Source organism: Quercus lobata, chromosome 3, assembly GCF_001633185.2.
Source record: "Quercus lobata isolate SW786 chromosome 3, ValleyOak3.0 Primary Assembly, whole genome shotgun sequence".
NCBI lineage: Eukaryota > Viridiplantae > Streptophyta > Magnoliopsida > Fagales > Fagaceae > Quercus > Quercus lobata.
Genome location: NC_044906.1, coordinates 26,298,210 through 26,314,208, shown reverse-complemented (window position 1 = coordinate 26,314,208; position 15,999 = coordinate 26,298,210).

Below are 15,999 nucleotides of genomic sequence, written 5' to 3'. Positions count from 1 at the left end.
CATGTTTGTATAATAACTAATATGCATTTTAGTTGTGATTTCTATATATCCCATTTTTGCGCTTCCTTTGTTTCATCAAACATTACGTACAAAGAAATGTGCTTTTCTTTTTTTTTTTTTTTTTTGGGGGGGGGGGGGGGGGGGGGGGGCGGGCTACTATGCTTAACATAAATCAAAGAAATATGTTGTTATTGGAGCTTTTTCGGATGCCAAGACCAGCTTGATACAGGTTGAGGCTTAAGGGGATAGCTTTAATTAATATGATTTTTTCTTTAATTATATTATAATCTTTTTTATAATATAGATATTGTAGGGCTATTGGGCTCGGAAGCTCGTTATCTGTATATATATTGGGTCCGAGGCCCAATCCGATGACATAAAGACGTTCATGGAGGAATAAACATTGCTAGGAGAGTCTGTGTTAGTAAATGAAGAAGCTAGTTTTGGTCATAAAGACCCAGGAAGGTAGGCCGAGGACAAATGTATCCTCAGCTAATCAAAGCCGAGAGATCTGTCGTCTAGGGGAACATTCTAGGAACACTCTGTTGATACGGATAAGCACTTTTGGAACATAGGATAGGGAGGAGTCCTAAAATATCTAAGGAGAAAGCTGCTACAACCGCTTTGAATGCTCTGCAGCTAACTTTCTGGCTACATTAATGTGGAGAAGACCTTTGATCAATGTTGCATTGGCTACCCCAAAGCACAAAAGGACTAAGGGGATGTCTGATAGGACAAGCACTCAAGTGGTAGCTTGGATGATCAACAGGTGAAGGGCCAAGATTGGCTAAGGAGAACTATATAATGGAAGAGACCCTCAATGGAGAAGAGATCGGGAAATCAAGAGAGAAACACTGTAGCAATTAGCAACCAACTTTGTAATCAAACTTGTGAGGAATATACAAGAACTGATCTCCTTGGACTGTGCCAAGGACGATTTTCTTTGGTTTAATTCAATCTACTTTCCTGTTCTTGTCAATTGAGCCCACTTTATTTGTTATCCAACTCATTTTAACCAGATTCTCCAACCTACTCTCTACAAATTCATTGTTTTAGGCTTTTTGGGCTCTTGGGCGAGGCACCAAATCTGGTCCTTATAGATATATATATGTATATTTCTTTCTCTTTTTAAAATGCAGAATTAATAATAATGTTTTGTATTCAAATATTATTAACATCTCTTTTTTGATTAATAATATGATTAATCCACTTAGTCTTTAATGTGACATAATCACTCATGGGTAGAATTATATTAATTTTAATTTTGAAAAACTTTTATGGAAAAGCAATTGCAAGTCAGTAACTTTTTGTAGACTAAATTGTAAGTTACACCTTAAAGTTTGGAGTAAACTTGATTTTACTTCTTGAAGTTTTAAAATTTGAATGTGCACACCTAACAATACATAGCATTTGGATCTAAGCCTATATATCCATGAATGTTGACAAGGTGGTTGTTATGTGTGACGACAGCTCGAAGCAAGCTTTAACACGTCAATGTCCTTCCCTCCACCCCCCCCCCCCAACCCCACGTCCCCGTTCTTCTATTCATCAAAAAAAAAAAAAAAAAAAAAAAAAAAATTCTTCCAAAATACCATAAAATATTTAATAGTCTCAACTTGCACAAATAAAGAAAGATTTATTAAATTACTCAATGAATTGGAATAAAAGAACATAATACTATTAAATGAAACACTGCAACCAAATATTATAAAAATTCAATGAAATTATATAAATTTTAACTATAAATTTATCTAGTAGTAATTAGTTATGACAATTTTTAGACCCCTTAAACAATTTATTAAACCTAGGTAATTAGCCAAGTTGTTACTTAGTCCAATTAAACAAGTCTAGGTTATCACAATAATAAAGATCAAATCATGCAAAGCAGCGGAAAATAAATAACACAAGATATGATCACCTAAGAAACCAAACCGATAAAAACCTAGGGAGGATTTGACCTAGCTATTCTCAAGGTAAACCTGAATCCACTATCTTGAAAGAATCGAAGTTCATACAAAAGAACTTACAAGCACCCCCGCTTGACTTCCTAATGCTACCAACCAGTAGAACTTACTGACACGACCACGTGCAAACTCCGAATCCACGGACTCCTTCTTTCTTTGGATTCCCACTAGCTACAAGCACACCCGCTTGTGTATTCTTTAAGCTTTTATGGCAGCAACTGAATTGATTATCAAGGTGTAGAAAAATATCTCCTCCTTGAAAACCCTATGTTTGTGTAAAGGAAAGCTCCTCTAGATCTCACAAGAGATTTACACAAACCGCAATATGAGCAACACTAAAACATGGCTAGGGTTTGCCTTTTATACTTAGGACAAATAAGAAACCCTGAAAACGTTTTAAAACAAATAGGGCTGAGTTGGACGAATCTGCAAAAAAGCAATCTGCCCAAGTTTCGATCGGTCGAGCCTAAGCTTCAATCGATCGAGCCAGGCCGAAAGCCACAGTGCTTCCTGCTTTAAACTCGATTCCAACTTTACATTGACATACAACTTTGAGCTAGCTTTAAACACGTCTAAACACATTGTTTTGGTCATGGTTTGCCAACAATATAAATTAGAGTTCTAAACACATAAAATCCTAAATTTTAGAACCTAACAAACTCCCCCTTTGGCAATCCGTGACAAAACACAACTTAGAAGCTCAAAGTTTACAAAATGAAAAGCCCTTTACAAAATAATGCTCATAAACCAAATTCAATCCTAACTACTATCCATCAGTTGCAAGTGTAGACAGCAGCTCAATTGAATCAACCTGTATATTTCCTGAAACACTAAACAAAATGCATAACCGCATGTGTGGAAATAATACAAGTAAACAAAATAACTTCTTGATTTTAAACAACACACAAATAAAGATATATATCAATGAATAACTCATAAATATAAATCAATAAGTAGTTTGAAACAAGAAACAAAACATAAAACTCCCCCTAACATGAATATCCCATCAAAAAACAAGGTAAGAGCTAAAAATGTTAAGTACACAGTGAAGCACCTAAATACAATCTAAAACTCCATAAGCTCCAACCAAAAACAAAAAATCTCCCCCTGAAAAGAAAAAACCTACAAGTACTCCCCCTTTTTGTGACGGAATGCCAAAGGGCAAACAAGATATCCATCATCAAAAGGGAGGTGGTCTAAACTGCGCCAACTCCGCACGCAAGGCACGGATCTCATCAAGTACGTCTACCAAAATCTATCCTTGAGCCACCTGAACGGTCAAGACATGATCCAACGTGCAACAAATGTCTGAATCATCCGAAGCAGTCGGTGGAGGAACAACAGCATCAGCATCAGCAGTAGCACCTGAAGTCTCAACAGCAGCTGTACCTGTAGAAGAGGGAGGAGGGGGAACACTACTAGATGACGCACCTCTAGGACGAGGAGGAGCAACTCTCAACTGAGCAGCCCTCTAACGAAAAAATGTGGCACCTATGGGAGCTATCACATGAACATGCTTACCCGACGGAAAACCATCTAGACCTAAGTAGAGCAGAATCCTATGAATGAAAATAGGATGAATCAGCGCATGCCCTACGGCAGAACTCCTATGAACCTCATTCAAAGAACGAAGGAACAAGTGAGGAAAACTGATGGAAGCTCCAGAAGCAACGGCGTACAAAAACACACATTGCTCTAAAGGGATGGTGTGGAAGTGAGAAATAGGCCACAAGGAATGACACGCAATCCTAAAGAAGAGATAGGCCGTCTCGGTAAGCTCAGCGGACATGATCCGAGGATCAGTACCCCACTGGATAGATGACCCAGTGATGTAAGACATAACAACGTCTAATGAAGGTGACTCATCATACGGATAGTAAGCATCCCGAACAACCGGCACCCTAAGAGCCTCAGCCACTACCCGAGGGGTAATGGTGAACTCTACACCTCGTATCCAACTCCTAACAAGGGTGTTGGAATCATAGACGTGACAAGAGAGGTTCGAGTAGAACTCTCTAATCAGGGCGGTCGGGGGTGGATGATCTATCTCTAAGAGAGGCAACCAACCTCTAGACTCGAAATTGGCCCTAATGGCCGGATCAAGCTGATCTAAAACAACTGCTCGCTCAGACCAGATCTTACGCTTATAGTTCAAAAAGTCATAGGCTTCTCTACACTTATCATTCTTAAACAGCTCAACCCTAGATGGAGACTTAGAGGAAGTGGAAGTGGTCCTATAAGCTCTAGTTTTCCTAGGCATGGTGCTAAGATAAGGATCAAAACACAAAGCGAAAGAACAAAAAACCACAAACCAAAATCAAGGGCAGACTGCAAGTTAGCACAAAAACAAAATATAGAAACAAAATCTATGTGATGCATGAACAAGTTTAAATGTCATGATGCATGTTCTAATGCAGTGAATTAAGTCAAAAAGGTTCAAATTACAAAATTGGCTTGCACATTAAGGTTTTTAACACAAAAACCCCAAAATTATAGAAACCACTTGATCAATTTGAAAAAATATTGACTAATTGATCATTGCACATGATATAATAACAAAAATAATGACCAAATACATCAATTAGATAAGCCAATTTCATCAATTTAAGCCAATTCGACAAAATCCCCAATTCGGATCAACTTTAAAACCCTAGAATTTCCAATTTTTCAAAAACCATAAAATTAATCAAATTAAACTACAGGAAACATCAATATAACATCATGGCACAAAAACCCATTAATCAATTACACAAGAATAGGCTTGAATCATCAAAAACCCCAAAAAGTTTGAAGATGCCGAAAATACCCATGATAATGCATGAAAAATGCATGAAAACAAGAAATAAACTTGAAAAAGAAGGGCAAAAGGGACATACCGGCTTCTAAGGACAAAAACCTTGCAAAAATCTTGAAGGAAAACGACAAAAATTGAATGGTGGAGCCAAGAGCCAACACGGAGAGAGAGAAAAGAAAAGAACTATTTGAAAAGTGAGTTTGAAAAAGTCCAATTCTGCCTTTTGAAAAACCTGATTCACGAGTTTCGATTGGACGAAAATTAGCCTCAACCGGTCGAAACAGACAGAGACTCCCTCTCTTAAATTTTAAAAAATTTTAAAAATTTCGATCGGTCGAAAAACAGAATGGACCGATCAAATCAAGCAGAGGCTCACCATATTTTTGAGAAAAAACACAATTTTTGAAAAACAAGTTGATTTAACTCAAAGCATTAAAATTTAAGAACAAAAATGCATGAGTATGAGATGATATGATTTTCCAATCAAGAATTTTAAGCCCAAAATTCCCAAAAACAAAATTTTGCATTCTCCACAAATTTTCAAGCAACGAATTTAGTTTGCACATAATTCAAAGTGATTGCAAAAACTTGATTGGTCAGACCATAAATACACACAATAACATGTACAATGTTTAGCAAAGAGTAACTCGTGTAGTGTGTGCGACTAGCAAAGACTTGAGATACATGTGAGGTGATATGTGAATAACAATCAATCACAAAGTCTACAAAATTCATCACAAAGAATTTAAAAGAGACTATCACCTAAAGAGTTACATCATATAACTCCCACATCTCCTAGATCATAAGCTTGCAATCATGTAAGTTTCTTGTATTTATGCCTCATAATATACATTCCAATTTTAAGTTATGTGAGTTTGGCATCAAGCCTAATAGTACACACCAATTAGATTTTAAGAATTAAGCACTTTTACCGAGGCTTCACCTTATGTTCTTTTTGTGCATGTGCTACACTTTCTCGAGCACAAAATCTTATGATATGCACTAAGGTGTTCATGATTGGCTAGTGAACAGTGGTGAGATGGTTATTTATGCCTTTCTCTAAAAGTTCAAGTCCAACATTTAAAAATATGTGACTTCAAGATTAAGACATAGTAATCAAAAACCATACACATCTTTCCCACACAACATGCACTACATATCTTCAACTAGTAGAGTGCAATAAATAAGCTCATCAAAGCTAAACAAGGTACAAAAGACATGTTATGTGAAAATAAATTGACCAACCTTGTTTTCAAAAACCAAGAAGAATAGTGCAAAACAAAATGCGCTTCCTTTCCCCCTTTTTTTTTTTTTTGTTTAATAAAAATAAAAAATAAAAAAACTTAGAATGAAATGCATGAATGTTATGCTATGCAAATCCTAGAGACCTAAAAAAACAAAACCAAAGAACAATGGTCACAAAGGGTAGAGCAATGAAGCACAAGGACCATGTCAGAAAGACTCAGTTAGATCGAGTCTTTTGCATCCAAAACTTTTTAGATGCACCACGAGCATTGGAGTTCTTATTCACTTGAGAATGATTACCAACTCCAGGATTGGAATAAAGGTTTAAAGCCTTTACCAAATCACCAATAAGTACCATAGGATCAAGTGCTTGAGGCACATGTACTTTTGGTTTGTTTGCTCTCTTAGCAGCTTGTAGCTTGTAGCAATTTGGACGGATGTGTCCAGTCTATCCACAAAAGTGACAAACCCATGCAGGTTTATCATGTGTCTTGTCCTTAGATAGGGTAGGCTTCTTAGGCTTAGATTCTTTCAGATCAACCCTAATCTTCCTAGATGATGAACCTTCTAAGGGTTTAGCAACCTCACTCACAAAGGGTTTGACAGTCTCACTCACTATCTGACTCACTGAAGGTTCAGAAGAAGAAGATGAAGGAACAAACTTAGTGGAATGGGGAGCGGACACACAGATGCTATCGACATAACTTAAACCCGTTTTGTCAGAAGACGACTTTTGAACACTCAGCATTTGATCAAGTTTAGAACTAGCAGATCTAGCAACAGATAAATCAAGTTCCAAAGATTTAACTTTATCAAGCAAAAGCATGTTTTCAGTTTTCACATTGTTCAAAAGATCATTAGCATCAAACAATTTAACAAGCAAATTTTTCTTTTCAAGCTCAAGAGATTCAATTTTCTTTAGGCCAAGTTCAACATTCATAGCATCCTTTGCAGCAACTTTGCAAAGTTTGTTATAGGCCTCTTGAAGATCTGCATCTTCAGAGAGTTCCCCATCAGAAGGGTTCTCTTCAACAGATATGCTCTCATCAACTACAGCAGTAGCAGTGAAAGCAATGAAGTTTCCATCCTCATCACAATTGGACTCATGATTAGAAATTTCACCATCACTAAGGGTTACAGCCATAGCCTTACCCTTAGACTTCAAATAGGTTGGACATTCAGATTTCATGTGTCCATACCCTTAACATCCAAAACATTGAGAGCCTAAGGAATTATTGGAAGATTGACCTACTCTTTCTCTAAGTTTGTCATTGTTATTAACCTTAGTGGGATCATGCTTTCTAAAATTTCTAGGTTCAACAGTGTTTGTGCCTCTTGCCTTTCTATTGCTATTCCTGAGAAAGTTTCTAAAGTTCTTGGCAAAATAGGCAATCTCTGTAGCAGAGAGCTCATCATCAAATCCACCACTATCAACATCATCAACTGACTTAAGAGCCATTGATTTGGATTTGGTAGTTTTGGGTAGATCCAACTCATAGGATTGAAGAGATCCTACAAGCTCATCAACAGGGATGGAGTCCACATCCTTGCTTTCAGTAATGGCAGTCACCTTGGGTCTAAAGTCTTCAGTCAAAGATCTAAGAATCTTCCTAACGATTTTAGGTTGATCATAGATTTCACCCAAGTTAAAAGCAGAATTAACAATATCATTCAGTTTAGCATATAATTCATCAAAAGATTCATCATCAGACATCCTAATGCTTTCAAATTTAGAAGTCAATTGCTGCAATTTATTTATTTTAACAGCCTTTGTGCCTTCATGCACAGTTTGGAGGATATTCCAAGCAGTATGAGTGATCTCAACATTCAAGATTCTCTTAAATTCCTCCATAGAAACAGCGTTAAAAATCGCATTCATAGCTTTGCTATTAAACGAAACTGCTTCTTTCTGAGAAGTTTCCCACTCACTAACAGGAGTAGTGGGCTTCTCCCATCCGTATTCAATGGAGTTCCACACCCTCTCATCAATGGATTTCAGGAATACTTTCATCCTTACTTTCCAGTAGGCATAATTATTCCCATCAAAGTGAGGAGGAATAACTAGAGAATGTCCGTATTCCATGACAACAGGGGTCAAGGATCAGCTCAGTGATCAAAGGATCAACAACAAAAGAGCTACCCGCTCTGATACCACTTGACAGTTTTTAGACCCCTTAAACAATTGATTAAACCTAAATAATTAGCCAAGTTGCTACTTAGTGCAATTAGACAAGTCTAGGTTATCACAATAATAAAGATCAAATCATGCAAAGCAGCGGAAAATAAATAACACAAGATATGATCACCCAGGAAACCAAACCGGTAAAAACCTGGGGAGGATTTGACCTAACTATCCTCAAGGTAAACTTGAATCCACTATCTTGAAAGAATCGAAGTCTATACAATAAGACTTACAAGCCCCCACGCTCGACTTCTTATTGCTACCAACCAGTAGAACTTACTGACACGACCACGTGCAAGCTCCGAATCCACGGACTCCTTCTTTCTTGGATTCACCACCAGATACAAGCACACCCGCTTGTGTATTCTTTAAACTTCAATGGCAGCAACTGAATTGATCATCAAGGTGTAGATAAATCTTCTCCTTGAAAACCCTAAGCTTGTGTAAAGGAAAGCTCCTCTAGATCTCACGAGAGATTTACACAAACCGCAAATATGAGCAACACTAAAACGTGGCTATGGTTTGCCTTTTATACTTAGGACAAATAAGAAACCCTAAAAACGTTTTAAAACAAATAGGGCTGAGTTGGATGAATCTGCAGAAAAGCATTCTGCCCGAGCTTCAATCGGTCGAGCCTAAGCTTCGATCGATCGAGCCAGGCCGAAAGGCACAATACCTTCTACTTTAACTCAATTCCAACTTTACATTGACACACAACTTTGAGCTAGCTTAAAACACTTTTAAACACATTGTTTTGATCATGGTTTGCCAACAATACACATTAGAGTTCTAAATACATAAAATCCTAAACTTTAGAACCTAACAGTTTCTTTCTCCCCCTGTCTAATGGTGAACAGGTAGTCTGCTGGTCTCTTCGGGCATTGTCCTCCGACGAAGTGGCGCAAAAAGGCGTTACTCAACTACTCGAAGCTGTCAATAGACGATGTTGGTAACTTTTTGAACCACTCCCTTGTAGCTCCTTTGAGAATGTTGGGGAAGGAATGACACAATATCTCGTAAGGAGACATTTGAAGGCCTAGTGTCGTCTTGAAGGTGTTGAGGTGGTCCTGGGAGTCCTTAAATCTATCAAACGGCTCAAGTTGAAGCAACCCAAATTTTGACGGCATTGGGCATTCTAGGACCGCTGTAGTGAAGGGCAAGTCTGTTGCCCTGACCATTCTATCCAGGCTTTGGTCCGTTTTCTCCTTAATGGCGTTCCTCAACTCGTCCTTCTCCTACCTCATCTCTCAAAGAAGATCTGAAATCTGTTCATCCGGAGTAGTAGGTCCTCGACGGTCACTTCTTCTATGGCTATCTCCCTCATCCTCCTGGTAGGCTCTAGACCGGTTCTCCTCCTGTTGAAACCGTAGCCTTATTTCTTGATTCTGTCTGGTGAGCTCTTCAACAGCGACCGCAAGAGCCTGGACTTACTGAGCTAAGGCTGCATAATCTTGGTTGGACTCCATTTGAATGAAGAAGTTGATTGGAAACTACATTTTCAAACCTAAGTACAAAAGAATGCTAATTCCCCACAGACGACACCAAATTGATGAAGTGCATATTCATCAGTCGTTGTAAGTACATCCAGATAGAGCCGAATGTTCATCAGTATCGCCGTGAGAAGGGTAAGATAGTTCCCTTAAGGTGGTTATTGGTGTAATGCCCGCCACAACATCTCCGATGCCAAAGTTAGTATAAGAAAAGTTTTTAGGAAATAACAGAGTATCAGAATAACTAGTAGTGCTTTTTGGTGTGTCTATGTACCTTATGTTGGTGTTGGGAAGGTTGTATATATACATTCCCGTAGCCCCTAGCCGTTGTGGCTGTTATGGTGGTTTTAATTCTTCTTTTGGTAACACCTCATGGTCAATGATGTGAGCTTTGATGGGCTTCCAACGATCTGTACAGCTGTCCCTGTAACCGTTCGAGGAATTTATTTGACTGCATTGAATGGCTTCTTTACCTTCGTCAGTAATGTGGCTTATATCATTGGAGGCACCTGATTAATTCGTCTGTCAATACTGTCTCGTTGGTTTGGATGAGGTCGTCCAGGGAAGTTGAGTTCGTCAATCCCATCAGCTTAGATGCAAAGTTTAATGTAAATGTGTCAAAACAATATCATGCGACACATACTTTTTGCATTTTGTAAGGTTGAAAGGCTCTTCTAATAAATAATCAAAGCCAAGGAGAGCTTCTACTAAAATAAATTACTGCTATGTGTATCTTTGTTAGCTTATAATAAGTTAATAAAATCCTATATATGGTTCCTTGGGCTAAATTTTGTTAACATATTTTATTTATTTTTATTTTGTTTCCTTCATATTTTCATGGTCTTCCTTTGAATAATCAATGTTGAGGAAAGTTTCTGGTCAAGTAAATAACTATTACATGTACCTTTATGGGTTATAATAGGTTAATATAACCCTATATAACGTGAAAGGTTTTGTATAGTGTCCGTTTGAGAACTGTTTATTGTCACCAGCTTATCTATATATATAATAATAGGTGAAACTAAGAGACAATCAAATTAGAATTCTAAATTAGAGTTCCAACTTTTCCCCATGTGTCCTAAATTATTTATTCTTAAAGAGTTTTATTTTTTAATTTTAGAATCAAATGTGGAACCATATTATAAATATTCATCCAAATGAATTATTAAGTACAAAAACCAAAGAGTCTAGAATAAATGAATCGTGAGTAAAAAAAGTGTTTCACAATAATAAATAAATAAATAAACATAGATAATTTACATTTTATACCTAATAATATACTTACAAATTTTTTAAAAAAGTTAACAAAATATAAAAATGACTCTCAATAGTATTTAAATTATATATATAGGAATTATATTATGCATCTTATTGTATATCTTTAAAAGTATTCATGCATATGCATGGGGTTACAAGCTAGTTTGCATAATATGAGACGAAATATTAAAAATTAACTTTTTTTAAAAGCTGAAACTTAAGGGTGTCAATTCAGGTTAGTGTGTCGGGTTCGTGTCGTGTCGAGGTAGGGGTATTCAACTAAATGGCTCAACCCTAACCCAACCCATTTAATAATTGTGTCGTGATCCTTCAATCCTAACTCGACCTGTTAATAAGGCGGGTTGACCTGACCCAACCCATTTGACAAGCTTAATAAACAAGTCATGTTGGGTTGACATACATGAATGTAACACAACCCATTTCAACCTACATAATATTAAATATAACACTCATCTAGAAATAATTTTTTTTTACATCCTAAAAACAGTACATACACTTCAAGTCTTCAACCCACATTCAAAATAATATAGTTCAAAAAAAAATATAACATTCATCTAGAAATAAATTCTTTACACTCTAAAAGAAGTGCATACACTTCAACCCAAATTCAAAATAACATAGTTTAACAAAAATGAAATAACATAGTTCAACAAAAATATAATATCATTGGAACTTGCCAAATGCTAAGTATCAATATTGAAAGAATTAGAGTAAACAGTAGACTAATCTTGACTATGACTACGATTATCATCCATATATTTTTTGTTGATGTCCAAATTCATAACATCTTCCACAAGCTCATCCAATTTCATTTGTGCAAGTTCTATGCCAAATATATATATATATATATATATATATATATATATATAGGGTTGTGAGGACACTTCCCCAATTAATCGGTATTTGTCCGCTTTGGGGAGCCAGTCCCTCACGGTTTTGTCACGAAGGGGAGGGAGCATAGGATTTTTGCCATGAAGTGATTGACACCTAGGCTCACCCGAGTCCCACATCGCCTAAGTAACCCTCCCACTCATGGTTTATAAGCTTCTAGAGCGACCATGAGTGTACCACTATTCCCTGTAGTGTCAAGAATCTCACTTCTTGATTCCAGATTTCTGGAATATCAAAATGCTGTCATAGGAACGGTTCAAACCACTTTAAATGCAGGAACAATCTTTGTTACTCTCTTTCCAAATTTCAATATGTCTTTAAAAGACCCTCATCTTTGTGATGCTCTTAAAGTTCAAGTCCAAATTACAGGAGCCTCTCAAGTGCAGGATACGTTTGCTGCCACACTTCACTACCAGTTGGCCTATCGGCTACAGAATCATGCTTTTGATATGGCGGTTCCGGACATAGCCCAATCTAATGATGCGTTGTTAATCCAGGAATGACACCCATGTGTACGTTTGTCCCAAGACAACTTACCAAAGATCAGATGGCTTCTCTTTTCCCAGAGTCGTGGATTACAAAATATGAAATGCTTCATCAGGCAACCAAACCGATCCAGTCAAAAGACACTCTCTTCATAAGAAAAGCAAATGGTGAAGTAGAGACAAAATTTCTGACAGAACCACCAGAAAAGAAGGATGTAACGATCTTCCCAACCCAAATTGCTATGCTTCAACCAGTATCTTATGTTAGAGAAGATGGTCTCCAGATCAAAGCATTTCGGGAAGATGGAAAGCCTTGCTATGAAGGAAAATCACCCACTGGACACATATGGTGGGATATTTGTGATTGTGCTGATTATCAAAAGGAAGAAATTTTTGAAGAAGATTATCCCAGGAGAAAGAAAAAATCTTCTCAGCAAAAGCTTAAAGAAAGATATGAAGCAGGAGATCCAGAAGTTGACCTTCTAGGAGAACCCTCGGGAAAATTTGATTATTATGTTCTTTATCCCAGAACCAGAAGACAAATCTCTCTCTCTCCCCCTCCAAGTAAAGAAAATCATGACCAGGACCAGAAATCTCCATTAATCCCATATTACCAAAAAGTCCTTTCCCAAAACCCAAAATACCAACCTTTCCCTACTAGACAAACCCAAAACCAAGAACTTTCTCCCTGTTATATGTTTGACCAAGCTTCACCTTCCTACTCCCAGAACTTTCCTCACTAGAAAGCTTTGACCACCCCCAAGCCAATACCAAACATGTCTGGAAGATTAAAAATCCTGTTGGAACTAATCCAGATGGCACCAAAAAACAGGTCTCTTCGGCAGAAGCAGCTTTGAACTGGCAAGCAGAGAATGCTATAGCACAAAACAAGGTTCTTTCAAGAATCTTAGATAATCAGCAAAGGATGGCAGAGGCAGTTACTCATACCTTCTCATCCTCTAGTTCTCTTATTGAGGATTTGAAGAAGAAAATCAAGGAAATGGAACAAGAATTAGCAGTTATCGCCTCCACAGTTAAAGACCTGTCTATTTCCTTTCCACTCATTGGACAAAAAGAAAAAGAGAAAAAACAGTTGCTGACACAACTCCAATCTATGGAGAACTCACAGAAAGAAGCCACCCAAACTCTCCCAATGCAGGTCCATACACCCTATCAACCTCGGCAACTATTATATAAAGACCTAGCCTTGCCTCTAACCTCACCATTTTTACCAGCCTCCCCTTTTCAAAGTCCACAACCATTAGCCATGACACATCTTATCCATAATCCTTTCAAAACAAGTGGAATCTTCCCCAGTATCACAAATACAGCACCATTCCAACCAGACCAACAAGCCAACCCTCAAAATAACCTTTCCAAGAAAAGAGACAAAGAACAGATATACCAATCTCCAGATCCAACTGTTGGTGCTTCTTCTAGACCCCCAGACATGAATATGTTGGCTGTAGACCCTGATCCCCCAAATCCTATTTCATCATTCCTAAGAACCCTTACTCTTAATGATTCAAGAGAACCTTTAGTGCTTCCAATAATTGAAGATGCTGACCTAGACCTATCTGACCTTGGCCTGGAAGAGGTGTTTATGACGAATGAGGAACCAAAAGAGGAAGAAGATGATGTTCTTCATCCTAACAGGCCTCCATCCCCTCCACCGATTTTTCCTCCACCTCCTTTTATTCCAGATTATCAAACAAGGTTGGCCTACTCTCCGACTACAGATTCAAAACACTTGTTCACTCTGGATAATACTCCTCCGTCCAAATGGCATGATGAGATCTTCAGCATGTATTCTTGGTGTATTGCTGAGCTTCAAGCTCCAAATGCCACTATTGCCCAGACCATTGCTAAATTCGTAGCAAGGATTACAAGAAGATTAAGAGAATGGTGGATCAATCTAGGAGAATATAGACAAAGGCAGGCAGCCCAATGCAAAACGCTGGAAGACTTTTTCACCATTGTCCATAACGAATTTCTGGGCTCAGCGACTCATTATACAGAGGTGGCTCGAGAAGAATTCCTCTTGATGAAATGTTGCTCATTTGAAAGGAAAGATTTGGAGAAACATTTTGACAGGATGTCAAGGAGATACTACTCTTTTAATGGTATGGATGATGTTAATGCCAAGCATACTTTTCTCAACTCCCTTCCAGAACCATTAGGAGATGAAACTCTCCGCATGATGAATCTCCAAAAAATTACGTTGTAACAGTCCTCCTTGGGAGAAATCTACCAGCATGTGCTAATTGCCTTAGAAAAGCTCTGCAACCAAAGAAAATTCCTTTCTGAAATTGACAAAGTCCATAGCAAGCTAAAAGATAATTGCAAAAGGAAAGACTTGCAGATCAAATGCTATGAGAAAAATTGTGCCTGTTCACAGAAAAAGAGAAATCATTTCAAGAAATATTTTGGAAAGAAGAAATATTATGCAGGGAAAAAGAAAAAATCTTTTGGGAAGAAGAAATGGAAGTTTCTTAGAAGGAAGCAGTTTAAAGGAAAGACTTCAAAAGTCTGCTTTGTATGCAGAAGACCAGGACATTTTGCAAAAAATTGCCCGAAAAAGGAAAAGGCAACAAAGCTTCTTGAACAAGCCCAAATCCATGCAGAAGATATTCCTTTCTCTGATGTAGAGTCACTCTTTTCATTGGATGATGATTACTCCCCTCAGGCCTTGGCAGTCCTAGCCCATTCCACTTCAGAAGAAGACTCAGACTCAGACCCAGACTGTGAATATGATTCAGAACAAGAAATCCAAGCCATTTTCACATCCCAGCCAATTATAGCTCCCCTGACCAACCCAACACCCATAGCTTAAGTACACCTTCTCCTTGATACCTACTCTAGACCTATTCCGGTGATAGCTTTATTTGACACAGGAGCAGCAGCAACAATCCTTTATCCAAAAATTCTACCTGAATAATGTTGGCTATCCCATCACCAAATGTTTAGAGCAGCAAATGGAGAAACCTTTCTTATAACCCTAAAAAGAAAGCCTATCCTCATAAGAATATTTCCAACCCTAACCATTAAACATCAAGTTCTTGGATCCCCCCTTACAGGCAGAGACCTTCTCATAGGATTTGATCTCCTTCATCAGATACCAAGTCTCAGATGGTCTTCAAAGGGACTCATGCAAAAACAACACCTTCTCACTTCGACCCAAGTACCTCATCTATTCACAATTGACCCCTTCGATTCTCTAAAATTCCAGATTATCAGAGACTGTTGTGCAAACAGCCATTCCGAATTCCTCCTTAAAAATCCAAACCCCTTGTGGAAAAACCCAAAATTTTTCATATACCTCCCATTCAAGAAAAATGAAGATGTCAACCCCACCAGAGCCAGCCACAGAGGAATGAACCCAGATCACTTAGCTTTGGCCACTCAAGAACTATCCACTCTCCTATCCGAAGGCCTCATTGAACCCACAACTTCTCCCTGGGCATGTGAAGCCTTTTATGTCAATAAGCATGCCGAGCAAGTTCGTGGTAAACTCAGATTGGTAATCAATTACCAGGATCTCAATCACTTTCTTGCAGATGACAAATTTCCTTTGCCAAACAAGAGTACTCTTTTCCAGCATCTTTCAAATGCAAAAGTGTTTTCAAAGTTTGATCTCAAAGCAGGATTTTGGCAATTAGGCATCCATCTA